The sequence below is a fragment of the Phascolarctos cinereus genome, unplaced genomic scaffold (genome assembly GCF_003287225.1).
Source record: "Phascolarctos cinereus isolate Bilbo 61053 unplaced genomic scaffold, phaCin_HiC Scaffold_5;HRSCAF=322, whole genome shotgun sequence".
Classification (NCBI taxonomy): Eukaryota; Metazoa; Chordata; class Mammalia; order Diprotodontia; family Phascolarctidae; genus Phascolarctos; species Phascolarctos cinereus.
Window position 1 is genome coordinate 240,086,489 of NW_027555958.1, and position 19,024 is coordinate 240,105,512.

At 45.1% G+C, this 19,024-nt stretch overlaps 1 long non-coding RNA gene across 1 annotated transcript; it reads left to right on the forward strand.

Annotated features, from left to right (window-relative positions):
- Window positions 1–49: 49 nt before the first annotated feature.
- LOC110217258 (uncharacterized) lies at window positions 50–16,940 on the forward strand. Its single transcript, XR_002327003.2, has 3 exons — window positions 50–135; window positions 1,189–1,415; window positions 16,306–16,940. It is a non-coding gene; the product is annotated as an uncharacterized LOC110217258 (long non-coding RNA).
- The last annotated feature ends 2,084 nt before the right edge of the window (window positions 16,941–19,024 follow it).

The following is a 19,024-nucleotide window of genomic DNA, read 5'->3' on the forward strand; positions in this document are numbered from 1 at the left end:
TGTCCCTTCCTCTCTCCTTTGCTCTCAGGAAAAGGAACTGGACCCTGGGTTTGCTGACCCCAGCTAAAGAGAAGGCTTCTTAATTCCTCCTGTCCTTATTGGAGACTCTCCAGCAGAAAGAAGCCAGCTTTCCTGGTAAGGATCACAGCCCCCTACCCCACCCTCATCTCCTCCAAGCAGCCAAGGAATCTAACCTGTGGTGTCACTAGACCTGAGCAGTTCTGCTGGGCTGCAGACCGATCTCAGGGATGCAAACTACTCACAGAACTTGGGCTCTTCCCTTGGTCAGGAGGGAGTTGCAAGGGCTGAACTGGTCCAAATGCCAGCCAAAGAGGGGTATATGAAAGAAACACTACAACACACTATGAGTCCAAAGACAGGCTCCCTCACTGTCTCTTATCTCCTAGCTAGGTAACCTTGAGCAAAATGACCACTTTTCTGAGCCTCAATTTACTCATCTGTAAAACAGGGATACTTGCACGGGGCTGTTATGAAGGAAAGTGTTTGGTAAACCTTAGAGCCTTAAATACATGCAAGTTTTTGTTATTGTAACTTCTCTTGTTATTATGTTTGTTATTGTTGTTATTATTGCTCTCTCCTGGAGCTGGAACCAGGAATATTTTCAAAGCAACTGAATGGAGGTGGAGGGTGGGGGCTGGGGGCTGGGGGAGGGCCACAGCAGTGGAGGTGCAAAGGACAGTTTGACCTCCACTGTTGAGGACAGTTTGACCTCTGGTACAGTTATGTAAGGAGAAGGGGCGGTCTTGTTATTGTCCTTAGGGTTGGGGTGGGGGGCTGGGGAGACAGAACTGGGCAAGAAGACCCTAGTGGTCTTCTCCTAGGACCCTTCTCTCCCAGAACCCCTTCAGGAGTAAAGGCCAGCCAGCCCCCTGTCATGACACAAATGAACCTCTAGCAACCAAGGCCCCAGAAAACAATGAGACAAGTTTGGGATGGGGGTCACTTCAGGTAGGAAACACACTCCCAGGGAGCAAATGCACCGTCCTAGAGGTAGGCGCCGTAAGGCAAAGCTCCATCTACTCCACACTGGTTACAGCTCACAGCTGGCCAGAATTTAAAAAAAAAAACTTGAATTTGTCTGGATTTTTCCTTAGAGATTAAAGAATAGTAGGGGCTTTCTTAAGTCTGGATGGTTGCAGAGCTGTGATTCATGTGTTTTGTCTGAAGGGAGAAAGAAGATCCTCCTATTTGTACCTGGTTCTTGTGGTGAGACACATGCCATTTACACCCCTGCAAGTTCAAGATGACAACTTCAAGGGACAAACCTTTGCAGGACTTGGTCCCATGACAGAATTATTGAAGAGGAAGGGCATCAAATAATAAGAAACCAGTTCTGTTGTGCCATTTAATGGGCATAAATGGTCTTCCAACCCCTCTTTGCCTCCATTAGAAAGGTGAGGATGTACAAATCATAACACACACCAGGCTTTGGTGGGTGATTCTGGAACTGTGGCATTTCAGAATCGTTAAAAACATTTCACTCTTTCATCCTGAGTCGCTCTTGGGCCAGAGGATTGTAAAATTAGCAGAGGATTGATTAAAGCTTCAAGGGGATGGATGGTGAGAGGGCATAAATTAGTTTGTAGCATTCCTTCACTGGTGTTGCTGAAATGTCAGTTTTGTGTGTTTACCCACCCGACCTGCTTCATTTCAATATGAGATCTTGGATTATGGTACCTCTTATGAAAAGATGCCCTTGTCCAATCTGGGAAACAATTCCTAGAGTCTGCCCCCAAACTGTTCATTAGCACTGAAAAAGCTCCTTTCTAGGGGTAAATGATCTCATTACTAGCACTGTTTGAGAATTCAGTTTTAAGGAGAAGTCTGCTTGATGGACACAATTACTGAATGTTCGTTCACATTTTGACAATTAGAAATCTGCCTGAATTCGGTCCCAGTGTAGTTAATGTTGGTGTTCATTGTGCAGTGAGGTGGTGCTATGGATAGAGCTCAGGACTTAGAAGCAGGAAGACTAGAGTTTGAATCCTGCCCTTGACATTTACTAGCAGGGCAGCTGGGTGGCGCAGTGGATAGAGCACCGGCCCTGGATTCAGGAGGACCTGAGTTCAAATCTGGCCTCAGACATATAACACTCGCTGTGTGACCCTGGGTAAGTCACTTAACCCTATTGCCTAGCCAAAAAAAAAGAAAAAGAAAAAAAAGACATTTACTAGCTATGTGATTCTGGGCAAATACAGGAATAACACATGGCACCTAATTTACAGGGTAGTTGTGAGGAATAAGCAAGATAATACGTTTGTTCTTTGGTCAGTTATTTCAGTCGTGTCAACTCTTCATGACCCCAGTGGGGGTTTTCTTGGAAAAAATACTGGGAGTGGTTTGCCATTTCCTTCTCCAGCTCATTTGACAGATGAGGAAACTGAGGCAAACAGGGTGAAGTAACTTATCCAGGGTCACACAGCTAGTAAGTATCTGTTTTCGAACTCTGGAAGATAAGTCTTCCTGACTCCAGGCTGGGCATTCTGTCCACTGCAAAGTAGAGGCAGATAGAGGTTGAGAGACTTGTCCAGGGTCACAAAGCTCTAAGTGTCTGAAGCCAGATTTGAATTTGTGTCTTCCTGAATCTAGACCCATTGCTCTATCCACTTCATCTGCTAGCTGCCCTAGTACTTTGTAAACCTTCCTGTATAAACGTTAGCTCTTATTAGTATTATTACCATCATTATTAATCACTCCACACCAGCATTTTCACCGACCCCAGTCAAAACATGCCAACTTACTTGAGGGAACTTCATATAGCAAATTGAGTCTTTGCACATTGAAGCCAAGAGAGACCTGAGTTTAACTCCAGGGCCAAGATTGAGTAAATTGTGTAATCCAGGCTAATCTCTGGCTCTCATTTCCTCGAAAGTAAGACATTTATTTTCATACCCTACATTACTTTGCACAAAGCAGACGCTTCATTATTCCAACTAGTTAACTTGAAAATGGAGAAAATAATCCTTGGGGTTCCTACTTCAGAGAGTTATTGTGAAAAAACATGTAGGAGCTGCATGCTATCTGAAGATGCTACAGAGAAATGTGAAAAATATTCCTCCACCTTTTTTCAAATTCCCCCTTTCATGTCAGTTGCATAGAATAATTATTAATTAAATACTTTCTTAATATAAAAAAATACATGTTGACATGACTTCACCAAAATCCTCCTCTGATGTCATGTGATGGCCCAGAGGTGACCCTGGGTTCCCAAAAGCTCCACTAATCTAGCACGAGTCCTGAGAGCCCCTACCGAGCTATGGACCAACACTCAGGTAGTTGATCCACCAGTAAGCATTCCGGTCACTATGTAAGACACTGGAGATAGATAGAAAAAAATGAAACAGTGCTTGCCCTCAAGGGGCTTGTATTCTATGGGAGAACCAGACCATCCAGAGAGGCTCATTAATAGAAATTTGACACCAGAAGATATATTGATTCCTCTACAACCACTCTCAAGAATAGCAATAACCTAACTAAGGCAGGGAAGGGGCATCTTTTCCCAGTGGAATCATAGCTCTTTTGGCATAGTGAAGGAAAGGGTTTTTTTTTTTCCTGGCGATAAGTGGCACCTTGGTGTTATACTGTGCCTCCTGGTCCTAATTCTATGTGCCCCCCTAAGCTGGGAGGAAGAGATGACTAAATAGAGTCTGTCCTCTTCCAGAGCCATCCCTCTCCTTCCCTTATCCCTGAAGAAGCAGATGGCTGCTCCTTTTGATAGCAAAAGGCCCAGCAGAGAGGCAGCCCTCTCAGGCAGCCCCCTGGACAGATCAGAATGAATCACGAGTCTGATTAGACTCTGGCTGGTTTAATGCCATTTACGGAGGACTCCATTTGCCCAGTGCAAGCTGAGACATGCCCCAAAGGGCCTGGGACCACACCCAAAAACAAAGCCTGTGAGGTACACATTGTCAAGTGTGCTCTTGGTCATCTGTTTAAAACTAAAAATAACCTTTGGGTGGGAATGAGGCACGGGCATTGAAAAGTCTCAAGAATGGAATTGTAGCCCTGACTCTACCATTAACTTACTATGTTAACTAACCTAAAAAAGAGTCAGGTCCAAAAAGAGTCAGGTCCCCTCTCTGCGCTTCTGTAATATCCTCTGGAAAATAACGGAGCTGAATGAAATGATTCTTAAAGCCATCAAAGGGTTATGGAAAAAGAACCAAATTCAGAGTGACAGGACCGGAGTTAGAATTCCAGCTCTCCCATCTATCGCCTGTGCAAACTTGGCCACGTCACTATCTCTCTAAGCTCAGTTTCCAAATCTGTTAAATGGGGGCTGAACCAAATGGCCTCTAGATCCCTTCCAGATCTAGATGTGCAAAGCCAGCTCTGACACTCTAGGGTCCTATGAAATGCAGTTTATTTCAGTGAGTAGCTGGCTTGCATCAACTCAAAACCAGGGGAGTGAGACTGATGTAGAGAGAAAGTGGAAGTCCCGGGGACTGTATAGAAGGAGGACATGAAGAAGAGAGTCTGCCTAAGACAAGGGGGAAGTATTCGGGGAGGGGGGGGGATGTCACTATTTCTAAGAATGGGCTGGGAGAGTCCCAAACAGAAAAGAGACCCACTTCTGAGCCACCAGATTTCAGGGAAATCTTTCTCTCTATTCCTAACCGAAAAGTCCCCTGTGGGGAAAGAGAAAAGCCATCTTATTAAAGGACCAGGGCCTGAATTGAATATGGGCACGGCACTGAAAACAAAGCACTAATACTTGGAAATGTCCTATCCCCAGTGAAGACCACTGTACAAAATGGCATGACCAGCCACTCAAGTGGCTTGACTTCAGATTTCTCCCTGCTGCCAGATCTTTCCTGTTATACCCTTCGCCTCCACCCAACACTCCCCAATCTGTTCCTGATACCTGAGATTCCACCGATAGAGATTCATTCTTTTGGCTAAGACACTGTAGATAGCAAAGCCCTTCCCCTCCATCCAAGCATCATTTGCCATAACCCTTTGCAGGGGGGTCAGAGTGTTAATTCACTTGGGCTTCCCTTGTCTGGAAAGTCTCTCCTTGCTGGGTCTTAACTTGATTAGCTTCCTATCCCTAGCTCTTGGGAGTGCCCCCTCCACTAACAAGCTCTAGGAATGGAAGGCAAGAAAACCTACCAAACTGAGCTTTGGAAGTGAATAAACAGGAGTGTGTTCTAAAGTTAATCTTGTAAATTAGTTTCCTGCTTTCTTACCCAAAGCCCAACCTGGTAGACTTGCTACCGTTCTGGTCCTTGGAACATGTCAGTGGTAGAATAGACCTGAGGTGAGGATAAGAAGCTTACCAAGCTGGGCTTGGGTGAGAAGATAAAGAAGCTAATGTTTGAGACTAGCTTGAGGACAAGCTTACCAAGGTCCATCTTGGCGAGCTTCCTACTTTTCCATCTCCACAGCCCAACAATGATGTATGGGGCATGGGAGAAAAGGAATAGACTTTCAAATCAGAAAACCTGAGTTGTGGTTTCATCTAGGCCACCGATTTTGTTGTGTGTGACCCTGGGCAACATTTTTCCCTCCTGTGGGCTTCGTTCTCTACCCGGTAAAATGAACAGATTGTACCAGATGACTTCTAAAGTTTCTTCTAGCTCTGACATTCCAATTGCTGTTAGCCTCAGTAGGCTCATAGGAGCATAGATTTGGCATTGAAAGGGGTCTAGGCCAACCCTCCCCTCCTCCCAGAGGATGAAACAGGCCCAGAGAGGTTAAGTAACTTGCCCAAAGTCACACAGGTAGTGAGTGAAGGCAGCCAGATTTGAACTCCCTTGCTCTGACTTCCCAAGTCTAATGTTCTTATTTTGCCAAACCCAACAATTTGTTTCAACTGAAGCATCCTCTTCCTCATCCATAGGAACTTGGCAAGGACAATTCAGCTTCTGGGACACTGAGCCTTTCCCAAATTATCCTACCCTTCTCGGTCTCCAAATGATTTTCTAAAGCCAGGGCTGACCACTAGTACCCTGGCTACATAATATCTCATATAGGTCATAAAAAGAAATGAGATGTCTTGGTGTACTTCAGGGTGAAATGAGTAAAGCATAATTCTCTATAACAATGTTTCATGCTGGGCTTTAGAAGTGGAAGGAGCTTTCATTTGCTCCAACTCAGTTCATTTTCCAGAAGAGGAAACTAAGGCTTAGAATTGGGAAGTGGCTTGCCTCAGGTCACCCAGCTAAGAAGCAGCAAAGCCAGGATTGCTACTTTTATTCCTGAGTATCTGATAAAATGTATGCCCTGAACATAATATGAGTAATTTAATAGACACAAGGAGGGGCCTGTGATAAAATGAATGCTTCAGCAAGATAAGTGCTCATACAATTTCAGTCTCCAGTAATCACAAGTCAGGCAGGAGTCAAGAATTGCTCCCAATCTAGCTGAACTAGAGTAATTCTCTTATAAATTCTTTGGGCCTCAGTTGGTCCTTCTATAAAATAAGGCCAGGCTATGATTAAATCTCAGGGAAGCTACCAGGATTCTAGCTAATTGCAAAGTATCACAATTAAAATGTTTTTCTTGAGCCTCTTACTAATCTCCTCAGGTTTCTGTAGCTTAATTTACCTGAACCTGCAAAATTGGGAATATTCCAAATTTGCCTGCCAGCATTCCTCTAGCTGGGGTTTTCATCCACTCTACAGATTATAGTCAAAACGTCACCCTTAGCAAATGGCTTCATTATCGCTTAAGGAATCATATGGGGATGTAGGCAGCCTGCCAAGGCCAGTCAGGTATCAATGTCGCTTATTGATTGGCTGGGCCCATGGCCTGCATTGTTACCTGACCAATGGGGGAATCAGGCACAGCCTGAAGGTGAGCAGAGCCTGGGGCCCCAGGCAGATCTCCTAGGAGAGAAGGAGGCCATTCGAGGTTGGAACATTGTAAGAGAGTGTGCTGTAGGGGCATTGGGGAGGAGGATGAGCTCCTGTTTCAAGTATGATAGACTCCATGTGGTCACTTGGGGATAGCGTCCAAATTAAGATAGTCTGGAGACTAGCTTTGAATTGTGAAGTATCATACCAACCAGCTTTTTCCGGTCAAATAAACTTCAAGCATTCTGTTTAGCTCTGTACCACCTTTCATTTTATGTGTGTTTCTGTTTCCTTTGCATAAATTATGTGGATTTGTGGGATTGTGGACAGATGGATGAGTGACCAGGGGCTTAGGGTGCTCTGGAACACAAATCTAGAACTGGAAGGAACCTCTGAGGGCATCCAATCCAATCCTTTCATTTTACAGATGAAGAAACTGAGGCTGCCCAGGAAGGTTAGGCCCTGCCTGTAGTCATATAGGTAGTAAGCATAAGAGCCAGGTTTCAAACCTACTCTGACTCCAGAGCCTGAGTTCTTCCCCCTTTGCCACTCTGCTTCTGATTTCCATGGTTCAAGATTCAGGAAGGGACCAGACCACAGTAGGACTTCAAGCACTGGACTGGCCAGATCATCAGAAACTAAGAGTGGAAGAATTCAGGATGGAGACAGGGAATTGTATAAATTCCTTGAAGGCAAGGACTATTCCTCACTTTGTATCTGCATCCCCCGTATCTAGCATAATGCCTTGCACATAGTAGGTGCTTGATAAATATTGATCACATAAAGCTGAAGTGAAGTTCCCAACCATAGATCAAAGTCCAGCCATTGATCTATTCTATCCCTGGGATTGTTGTGGGAGTAGAGGCAGCTAGGTCTCTTGCATTTCTGACATTGTATGTTCTAAGTCACTTTGAATTCTGACATTTCATGTTGTTAAGGTCCCTTCCAAAGCTAACATTCAATATTCTAAGATTCTTTGCATTTCTGATAATTGCATGCCATTTAAGCTGTGTGACTTTCTATAACCTTGCATCTACTCAGTACTTCATACTTTTAAAATTACATTCTAGACTATCATTTTTTTTCTTTTTCTCATAACAAACCTGTGAAGATAAGTAGGGAGACTGTTATTATCAAGACCCAGGCCAAAAAAAAAAATGAGAAATCAAGGCCCAGAAAGAGAAGCGATTTGCCCAGATTTACACACTTGGTTAGTGGCACAGGCAGGATTAGAATCCTGATATCCTGACCTTCCAGTCCAGGACTCTTCCCACCACCCAACAAGATGGTGGCTGTGAGATCTGGTGAAATGCCTGGTCAGCCAGTAGTCCTAGGATGTCAAGACATTAAACAGGCTTGAAGAATCTGGTCAGGGGGCTGGAAGTTACCTTGGAGAGAGTCACTTAAAGGAGGCCTAATAAGGAATTGTTGGTTGCCCCAGACTGGGTGGGCACCGACCTCTGAGAACAAGGCCTTCCTTAACAACTCTTGAGCTTGAAATTGTTGGGGGTGGGGAATTGGAGCTGTAAGGAGAGGACCTGAATTTGCATCTGGCCTCTACTACTTCCTCATTGTGTGACCTTGGGCAAATGGCTTCCCCTCCCTAGACCAGAGTTTCCTCACATGAAAAAAAAAAATGAAGGGATTGGACCAGATTAGAGCTATCAGCCACATGCGGGCCCACAAAACTCTCTTGTGGGGATGAACCAGACCAGATTAAAATGTAACTAGGAAATATTTAACAAAATAAATATATGATAGATAATGTCAGTATGTGGCTTTCCAAATCAATATACATCCCACAGGGGTCCTTATGCACAATTGAATGGCCCCCTTTTCTATCTGGTCTTGATACCACTGGCCTAGATGATTTCTAAGGGCCCACCTGATGTTCCAACCCATGATCCTAGGGAAGGTGATTTTGGGAGCTTGGGAAAGTCCTGTCCCTTTAACTTCCACCCTTGACTAATGCCCAGGGCAAAAGTATTATACTGTAAACTGCATAAGGGTCAAGATACCCTGTCATGTAAACTCCATATGTCCCTCTGTACCTAGCACAGTGCTGTGCTCATAATGGCTGCTTTATAAATGGTGGTGGAATGAAGGAGTAATTCAGGAGAACCGGATGTGAATCCTGGCTTGAAAACCAGACCAAGAGCAGGTCCTTTCCAGCCCTTAGTTCCTTCAGCTATGTAATAGATCACACTGCCTATCTCAGAAGGCTATTGTGAGGAAAGCAATTTGGAAACCTTAATGCTCGACGGAAATGAGAGCTATAACTATTAACCATTTGAGCTTCATCAAAAGTCCAGAGTTAAGCTGTCGTCAGTTGTTTGTACCCCAGTGTGACTGAAGGAGCTGAGAGACGCTTTGGATAGGAGTCAAATGGAATGGAATGGAAGCTCGTTGAGGGTAGGCATTTTGAGTTTGTTTTGAGCAAGTGCCTTGAACAAGGATTTCATAAATGCTTGTTGGGTTGGGCCAGACTGCTGAAAAGAGGGGCACAGAATCAGAGGGCACTGCCTCACAGGGACAAACAGAGGGAGGAAAGGAGTGCTATTGACAGGGGAAGGAGTGCCTAAATAGAAACTTCTGATGTCTCCCACTTTTGCCCAGGGCTGAGGGGGCCCTGGCAGTGGGACCCCCTCAGAGCAGCATCGAAAACAAGCTTTCTTTCATTCCCAGTGCCCCATATCCCCACTCATACACAATACACCTTCTCCCCAGCTAACCCAGTTACTGTCCAGAATATGCTCAGGCATGTTTCTGATTGCATCATTGCACAGGGCGGTCTCAGAAATGTCCTGTTGCCAGATGGGCACCACCCACACACCCCTAGATGAAGCTGGGGAATTGGATCCTTCAGAGAAGCCAGGGGCCACAGGGCAAGGACAATGGAGCATTTTCTGTTTTACTGGCCACGTCCACCTAGCTCTATGTGATTTTTCCTTTTTCGAAATAATGATAACAATTTGAATGAAAATGAAAAAGAAAACAGTTTGCAACAGTTATTCCAGCAGAATCTGACAATCACTGGACTTTGGAGTCCAAGTGGACCTCAGATAACATCTATTCCAGGGGCACTTAGCCTTCTTTGTGTCTTGGACCCCTTCAGCAGTCTAGGAAATGAAGACCCCTTCTCAGAAAAAAAATTTGCTGCCTACATTCATAATTGAAGGAAATGATAAATTTCAGTTAGAGGTTAGTGAGAATCAAGATATAACTTTCCCCCCTTTTTCAGGTTCAGGGACACTCTAAAATTTATCCAAGGATTTCTAGATCGAGATTTCTTGATCTAGTCTAACCCCTCATTTTACAGAGGAGGAAACTAAGGCCAGAGAGAAGGAATGACTTGAATACAATCAGTTAATAGTAGAGGTGGGATGTGGTCCAGTAGAAAGAGCACTGTACCTAGAGTCATGGGACCTGGGTTCAAGTCTCACTTCCATTAGTTTGTAAGCTTAGGCAACTGATTTAGCTTCTCTGAGTTTCAGTTTCCTCAACTGTAAAACGGAGGGTCTGTATTAGAGGGCACCTGAGGTTCCTTCAAGTTCTAAATCAATAAGTCTAGAACTTGGTTCCCCTGACTTCCAGGCCAGTGTTCAGAGCTTTCCATTAAATATGGTGGCTCTATGCACAACAGAACCTTCCAGGAGATCAGAAAAACCATATTCCTTTCAGGGTAGCAATAATGATGATGGTCCCTTATATCTATTTTGAAAATATAAGTCATAGAATGTCCCTTAGAAAACATTTTGGGGGGGGGGGAGGCAGACCTGTGATTTCATTGGTGTAAGGAATTCCTTGCAGGGAGGCTCTCTCCACCACAGCTCAGCCAATATCCGATGTCTACTCTTAGCCAGTTGGTAATGAGAGAGGATCTCAGAGACAAGACTGAAACCCAAGTCTTCCTGACTCCAAGGCCAGTCCTTTTGTCCACTCCCAAATCCAAATAAAATGGCCAACCTTCCGAAAAAAAAATCATCTTTCCACTAGGCACCTTCCCTCTTGTCTACTCCAGTGAATGTGTTTTATAGATGGGGCCATTGACCCTCAGAAAAAGGAAGTGATTTGTCCAAAGCCAGTGAGTTGACAGCAAATATCCAGTTACAGATTAGAGGGTTTGATAGAGGGGTTTGAAATATCCCTACTTCCATCCAGGAGCAATACATTTGGTCTTTTGGCCACACCAAGGGAAATTGCCACAAGTCTTCCATATACCTTATAGAGTTCTTGATGTAGAGTCATAGATTTTAAGATGAAAGGAACTTTAGAAGCATCTAAATGAACCACTTCATTTTACAAGTGAAGAAACTGAGACCCAGAGAGGTAAAAGCCAGTAAGTGGCAAAACTGGGATTCTAACCCATGTCTGCTGACTCAGCATTCTTTCTGTTGTTCCAAGCTGAAGACCTAGGTGCAATGGTCAAAGAGGTAGAAGGAAAACCAGAACATTTTTATTTTCATGGAAGCCAAGGAGTGAAATTTAAGAAGGAAGGGGTAGTCAGTAGTATCAAAGGTTAGAGAGAGGGCAAGACGGACAAAGATACAAGGAAAGGTCAATCATCTGGTCATCAGTGATTCTCAAAATGGAAGATTCAGTGAAGTGGTAGGCATAGAACCCATGGAGGTTCTAGCTAGAAGACTCAGTGTATAGAGCACTGAGCCTGGAGTCAGGAAAACCTGAGTTTAAATTTGGCCTCAGAAGCTTACTAGCCCTGTGACCCTGGGCGAGTCAGTTTACTTCCGTTTGCCTTAATCCACCGGATAAGGAAATGGCAAACCACTCTAGTGTATTTGCCAAAGAAAACTCCATGGATAGCAATGATACACTGTGGTCCACAGGGTCATGAAGAGTCTGGCATAGCTGAACCAACCAAACAACACAACAGGTTAGTAGCTTATTTGAAAAGTTTTTGGGAAGAGATATAGCAGAAGGAACAGAAGGGAGAGATGAGAAGTAGAAATTAAGGCCTTCTTTATTTCTTAGTGTGCATTCCTAACTAATGTTTCAGTGTAATCCTTCCTGGAAAAGCAGGGCTGGACTAGATCACCAGTTTATCACAGAATAACAGTGTCAGAAGATACTCTGGAGATCATTCAGTCATTGGATGAGAAGATAAGATACTTAGAGACCTTAGAGATCACCCAGTAAAAACCCCTCATTTTGCAGATGAGGAAACTGGAGGTCCCGTTTCTGCAAATCTCAAGAAACTGAAAAGACTTGTCCAAGGTCACACAGGCAGTAAGCAACAGAGCCAGAACTGTCGACTCAGGTTCTTTGACTCCAAGTCCAACACTCTTTCCACTGCACGCTTCTCTCTCTATCAACCCCTCTTGTTTTTCAGAGGAAGAAATTGAGAGAGGGAGGAGCAACTTGATCATCTCACCTAGCTGAGATTTGAACTCGGGACTTGGGACTCCCATTTCAGGATACTTTTAAGTACACTAAGTGAGACTGCCTCCAGCCCTCTCATCGAAGTGAGAACCACCTAGATTTTTCTTTCTAGTTTGTACATTCTGCTGTAATTTCAAAATGCCCTCAGAGAAAGAATGGAAGCAGTTAAAATACAGACTCAGTCAGTCATGCAATCTCTTCACAAACTAACACCTTAAAACAATCAAGATGCTCACATACATACACAAAATGAGAGGTTGTTACAGCAGGGACCCCAGCCCATGAAAAGCCCCTGAGGAGGTGATCCAAGAAGCCACAGGCCCTGTAAACTTGCTGTCTAAGCTGTGGACCAAAGTGACTTATACTTAATGTTTTTTTTTTAATTTTTAAATTTTTTTTTTAGGCAATTGGGGTTAATGACTTGCCCAAGGTCACACAGCTAGTAAGTGTCAAGTGTTTGGTCTGAGGCCGAATTTGAACTCAGGTCCTCCTGACTTCAGGGCTGGTGCTCCCCGAAAGTGACTTATACTTTAAAGATAATTGAGGGCCATTGCCCAAGATCACACATGGTTTACCTGAGATGAGATGAGCACACCTTTTCTTTAAAAAATTAAAAAAAATAATCTCTGATCACCCCTATTGCATATATATATATATATATATATATGTATATATATATATATATATGTATACAAATACATATATATATCTCACCACTACTACATATATATCATGATACATAAGCAGGGCTGCAGATCATCCAGATGGAGCAAGCTATTGCTGTCTTATGTATGCCCACTATTTGGTTGCCATGTGAGTAAGGCTTTTCTCCCCACCTACCAGTGGCACAGTACCTAGAGTGCTAGGCCTGGGATTCAGTGCTAGTTCAGATCTAGCCTCAGACATTTACTGGCTATGTGACCTTGGGCAAGTCACTTCACCCTGTTTGCCTCAGTTCCCTCCTCTGTAAAATGAGCTGGAAAAGGAAGTGGCAAACCACTCCAGTGACTCTGCCAAGAAAACACCAAATGAAGTCACAAAGAGTAGGACACAACTGAACAACAAAGATTGTAGGCTCTTTTCTGCCAGGGACTATGCCTTACATCTCTCTGGTTCCAGCCTCCAAGGTTGAGCACAGTGTTAGGGCCCTTTGGAAGTATCCAGCAGATTATAACAGAAAGAACATAGAACCCACCCAGATCCCAGCTGGGTTGTTTGCTAGCAGCATGACAAATCAGCTCACTCTCAGTTTTCTCATCTGTCAAATGGGAGTAATGCCACTCCACCCACCTGATAGCACTGTTGTGGGAAATTGTTTTGTAAACCTTGAAGCTGGGTATAAATGTAAGCTATTATTAATAATCTATATACTTTGTTGGCTGAGTGGTTGACTCAGGGCCCCTTTTGGTCCAGGGAGTGCCCAGCCAGGGGCAAGGCTGGGTAGACATCCAGATGCTGAGTCTGCCTATAGGGTAGGGTTGGGTGTGGCCACACCTCATTAGGTACTTAATAAAAGGTTTCTGATGTTGAGATTACAGGTGGCTCCCTAATTCAAACATCTCAACCAGGGAAGCAGTGTAGGGAATTGGAGGGAGGGCTGGCTTCGGAAGGAGAAAAACCTCAGCTGAAATGCCAGCTAGCTCTGGCTACTTAGTAGCTACTTGAGACTGGGTAAGCTGTTTAGCCATGGTGATCTAGAGGAAAAAACACTGGATTAGATGTAGGTTCGAATGCAACCTTTGGCACTGCTTAGGACAAGTCAACCTCTATGGGCCTTGCTTTCCTCATCTGCAAAATAAGGGGGTTGGACTTGAGGTTCTCTCTAAATCTAGGCTGCTGTGATGTCTTCCCGTGCCTTAGATTTCCCATTTGTAAAACAGAGATAATAATAATAACAACACTATTACCTGACTCACAGGAGAGTCATGTCTTTAAGAACTAGGCTTGTAGTTTCAATGATGTAACGAACTCTCAATTGAAGAAACTCTCTCTACCAGTGTAGGCTGACAACTTGAACCTAGGCTCCTCCTTGTTCCTACCCTCAGTGGGTAGATTACTAGGGATCTGTGAACTTGGATGGGGAAAATTACATATTTATTTTCTTTGACTTCTAACTGCAACTCAACATTTCCTTCAATTATTTAAAAACATTATTCCGAGAAATGGTTTATAGGCTTTAGCTGGTTGCCCAAGGACTCTATGACTGAAGGAAAGGTTTAAGAACCCCTGGTTTAGAGCAACGTCTAGTTGTCAGAGATTAAATAAATTGCTCTATAAATTTGTTGGTGGTGGTCAATCATGTCTGACTCTTCATGACCCCATTTGGGCTTTTCTTGGCAAAGATACTGGAGTGGTTTGCTATTTCCTCCTCCAGCTCATTTTACAGAAGATGAAACAGGAAAACAGGATTGAGTGACTTGCCCAGGGTCACACAGCTAGTAAGTGTCTGGGGTCACATTTGAACTCAGTTCTATCCTGACTCCAGGGCAGCCACTGTCTCAGCTTCACCACCTAGCTGCCCCGCTCTGTAAATATCAAACACTAAAGATATGTATAAGTATAAGGAGAGAAAGGGTGAGGGGGAAGAGGAGGGTGTCTGCCTGTTCATAAATCTAGCTGGAATCATTATGTGCCTAGAATGTGAGAGCTGAAAAAATAAATAAATAAAAAGACCTTTGAGACCATCTAATCTAATTCTTTCATTTTACAGAGTAGAAAACTGAGGCCCAGAGTGTTGAAAGATTCTGGTCAAGGTCACTCAGCTAAAGACATTACTCTTTCTAAGCGTACACCACCTTCACCCCATACTCTGGGAGAAAGGTTTCTTGGCCTCAAGAGACGTCTAAGCCTGTATATCCAGTCTGTCTGTCTCCCAGCCTGGGAGAGAGCTGATCACTGCATCCCTAAGTCTCTCCTCTTCTTCAGGCCTCAGTTTCCACCCCTGGAAAAAAGAGGGCTTTGGAGGAGATGGTCTCTTAGCGTCCTCCCAGCTCGGGCATTTTTGTTCCTGTGATAATAAGAAGGGGGTGGGGGAGAAGGCGGGAGCCACCCTCAAGGCTCTGACTTTGGCTCCAGCTGATCTGAAATTCCAAGTGGAGGAAGCTGTCAGACAGTGTGTTTGAGGCTGTGAGTCACCTCAGCTCATGCTCCTTCGAGGGGGGCCCTGGTTGGGGCAGGGGGCGGGGCCCAAGCCAGGGCAAGGAGCCGGCTATAGGGACATGCCCAGGCTTATATCGTCTACAGTCCCATGCTGGGGTGTTTACAAGCCTCTCACATGGGTTCCTGTTTTCCCTGTCTGGAGGACACTGGGGCCTCAGAAAAGACAGCATTCTGGGACATGTGGGCCACACCTGCATATCTATCAAAGCGGCTTGGGATGGAGTGGAGTGGGGGAGGGCTTGCAAAGATGGGGACGGAAGAGTACCCATGGGCTTGTTTGGGAACCAGAGACAGGAAAAGTCAGACCAGGAGGGTGTCCTGCTTTAAAATAAGCAGGAGCGGAAGTGAGGGCCTGGGGCAGGGACCTTGAGGCCCTGGCACAGGTTTCCCCTCCCCCCCTCCCCTTTCCCTTCCCCCCCCCGTCCAATCACGTGACCTGGGCCCAACACCCTCCCCCACCCTCCCCAGACACAGTTAGAAGGGACCTTAAGAGATCTGTCCTTGGCCAAGCCAGAACAATCCTTGTACCTTCCCGATTGTGCAGGGGGATTAGGGTTTTCAGAGGGCAGCATTTACAGAGCACGTGTTTATTAAGCACTTGGTTGGTGCCTAGCACCATCGTCCTAGGCTCTGCTGAAGCGGGGAGACAGGAGGACAGCAGAGAACAGTCCCTGGCCCTCTTACAGGCTTATGATTTGGTGGGGGAGAGAAGTTGACCTTAGGTGTTATGTCTAGGTAAACAGTTACAAAGTAACATATGGACAATTAGAAGATACAGTTGAAAAAGTATCAAAAATGGAAGGGGGGTGCTTGAAGGAGGCAGTCTTTCTTTACGGAAGGGAGGGTATGGGTGCAGAATATTGTACATTTATGGCCAGTCACAATTAATGTCTTTTTTTTTTCTTCCTCCTTCTTTGTTCTCTGTTACAAGGGCACCTTGCTGGGTCAAGAGAGTGCATAGGACTAGCTGCAGAAATGAAAATGATGTAACAGCAAAGAGATGTCAATAACATTAAAAAAAAAACTAAACTAAAATTGGAAGAAAGAAAAACTCTGGTGTCAGGAGACCTGGGTTTGGAGCTCTAGCTCAGTTTCCTCATCTGTAAAAGGGGGTAATAACCCTTGCACCCATTGGATCTCATAGGGATTGTTGGGAGGAATCTGGCATTCTGTACCTTAAAGGGCTATAAAACTATAAATTATTCATGAAGCAAAACAGATATAAAATCTGGATTCACAACAAAAAGGAGAGGAGAACAATAAAGAACAAAAACATAGAAAAGTGTGAGAAAGGACCTTTCAGAATGGAGGAGAAGAGTTTCCTGTTTGGAACGCAGCCTCTGTTGCCAAGACATGCAAAACCCACCTGAGGAAGATTGTTCAATGCCTTATTATGGGACTGTCCAATTTAGAAGTGGAAGGAACCTCAGAAGTCAGCTAGTGTAACACTTTCACCTTGGCCATAAAGAAGTTGAGACCCATGGCCATAAAGAAATTGAGATCCATAGACAAAGGGTTCTTTACCTGGAGTCCATGCACATATTCTGAAGATATTTTGACAATTTATATTTCAGTGTAATTGGTTTCCTTTGTTCTCCTACCCACTTTATCTCATGCATTTAAAACATTCTGAGAAGAGGTCCATAGCTTTCATCTGAGTTGGGAGGATAGGGGGGGTGGGTGGGGGTGTTCATGACATGCAAAAAAACTTAAGAACCTCTGAAGTAGAGGTTGACAAGGTACACAGTGAAAGAGGTGGGAGGTAAGCCAGCATTTGCTCAGACACCAGACACAGAACTCTTTCTACTATAATACACCCTGCTATTAGGCTGAGACATTTGGATTTGATCCCATAGGCAGTAGGGAGCCATCTTAGGCTCTTCAAAAGACAATATTAGAGCTGGAAGAGGCCTGGGCCAACCCTTTCATTTTACAGATGGGAAAACTGAAGCCCAAAAAGATGAAATGTCCTGACACTGGTCACACAAAGGATCAGAGACACAGCTTGGACTCCAGTCCTGGAGAGGAATTGCAGACTCATAGAATTTTAGCACTAGAAGGAACCAAGGTTATCAAGCCCAGTGTCCTCATTTTTCGCTGTAGGAAGTAACTTGCTTAAGCTAATTAGTGACAAGACTAGAACCCAGGTCTTTGGACTCCCATTCCAAAGGAAGAAAGGTTCTGCCTTGAGAAGATAGGATGAAGAAGGGAGCCCCACTAGGCATCTATGAGTAGCACTAAGAACTCATGGGGGAGAGGGAAAAGGAAGAATAGGTAAAGGGGAGATGAATCCAAAGATCTGGTGTGACTCCTAATTCTGCTACTTATTAACCAGTTCAAGTCCATGTTCAATTCAATAAATATTTATTAATTTTCCAGCCCTGACATTCTCTGATCGCCTATGCCTCCCAAAGGAAAAGGAGTGTGTGTGTCTGAGGCAGGGGGCAGGGGATGGGATGGTGCTGAAAATAAACTTCTCTGATTTCACAGTTTTGCCCTTGAACGATGTGGGGCCAACCAGCCAGCTGTTCTGGGGATTACCGGCGCCCACAGAGACACTCCCAGGCAAAGGCTGCAAGTGGCCTCCCCACTCCCTAGGCTCAAAGGTTGTCTTCGTTCAGCTGAGAACACACTGCGCCCATTCTCCACGGATATTGTGCAGCCTCCTCCATCATCCCCCCGGGGAGAGTCAGCAGAGCAGGGTGCCACAGCTGGTATCCCGGCCCCACCCGGTTCCACCACACCACCCTGACAGCTCGACTCTGCTGGGTAGATGAGACAGAGCCTCCCGTCCACCTGCCAAGGCCCAGTGGGGCCCTCAGCCAGATTCCAAAAGTCTGAAACAGGTCCAACTGCTTAGAAGGTGCCGGCTGCTTTCATCAGGAATGCTAGTGCCTGTTTCAGCAGCTGGGAGGAGAACCGGGGAGCGTGGCTTGGGTGGTTCTGGGTCACTTCACAGAATGAGAGGATGGTAGAGTTGAACCTAAGGGACTGTCTGGTCTCCCTCCTTCATTTTCCTGGAGAACAAACGAAGGCCCGTAGAAAGGGCTCACCCAGTGAGGAAGTGGAAGGTTTTGGACCCGAACCCAGGTCCTCTGACTTTGCAGTCCAGTGATCTGTCCACTATGAGCAAACCCTCCAGCAGAAAGGCCATTTGTGGAGAGAAAAAAGAGGCACCAGTCTTGAAATTAATCGGAGGCAGGGCACTGGGCCAAGAAGGACCTTGCACCTGTCCTAATGGCTGGGTTATGGATCCGTCAGGAATTTCAGCTATTCCAGGGACTTCCAAGTCCTCAGCCTAGGAGTGGTTTTGTTTGCCTGCCTTTGGGAAAGAACACCTCTCAGAAAAAAAGGGTGAGGTCTAGCTCAGAGAAAAACAACCTGACAGAGGGTGTGGTGTCCAAAGCTCTCCCTCCCCTTTGGGGAGTGGCAGCTTTGGTACTGGACTGGGAGTCAGGAGATCTGGCTATACCAATCATCACTCACCACTGCGATTTAAACCTCAGTTTCCTCTTCTGTCAAAATGAGCAACTTGCCTTTGACGGCCTCTGAGATTCTTTCTAGTTCTGATATCCGAGGAGTCTGTGATTCTAGGAACCGGGGTGCTAGTCTTGGCCCCAGGAGCTGGGAAGACTGTGCTCTACTCTGAC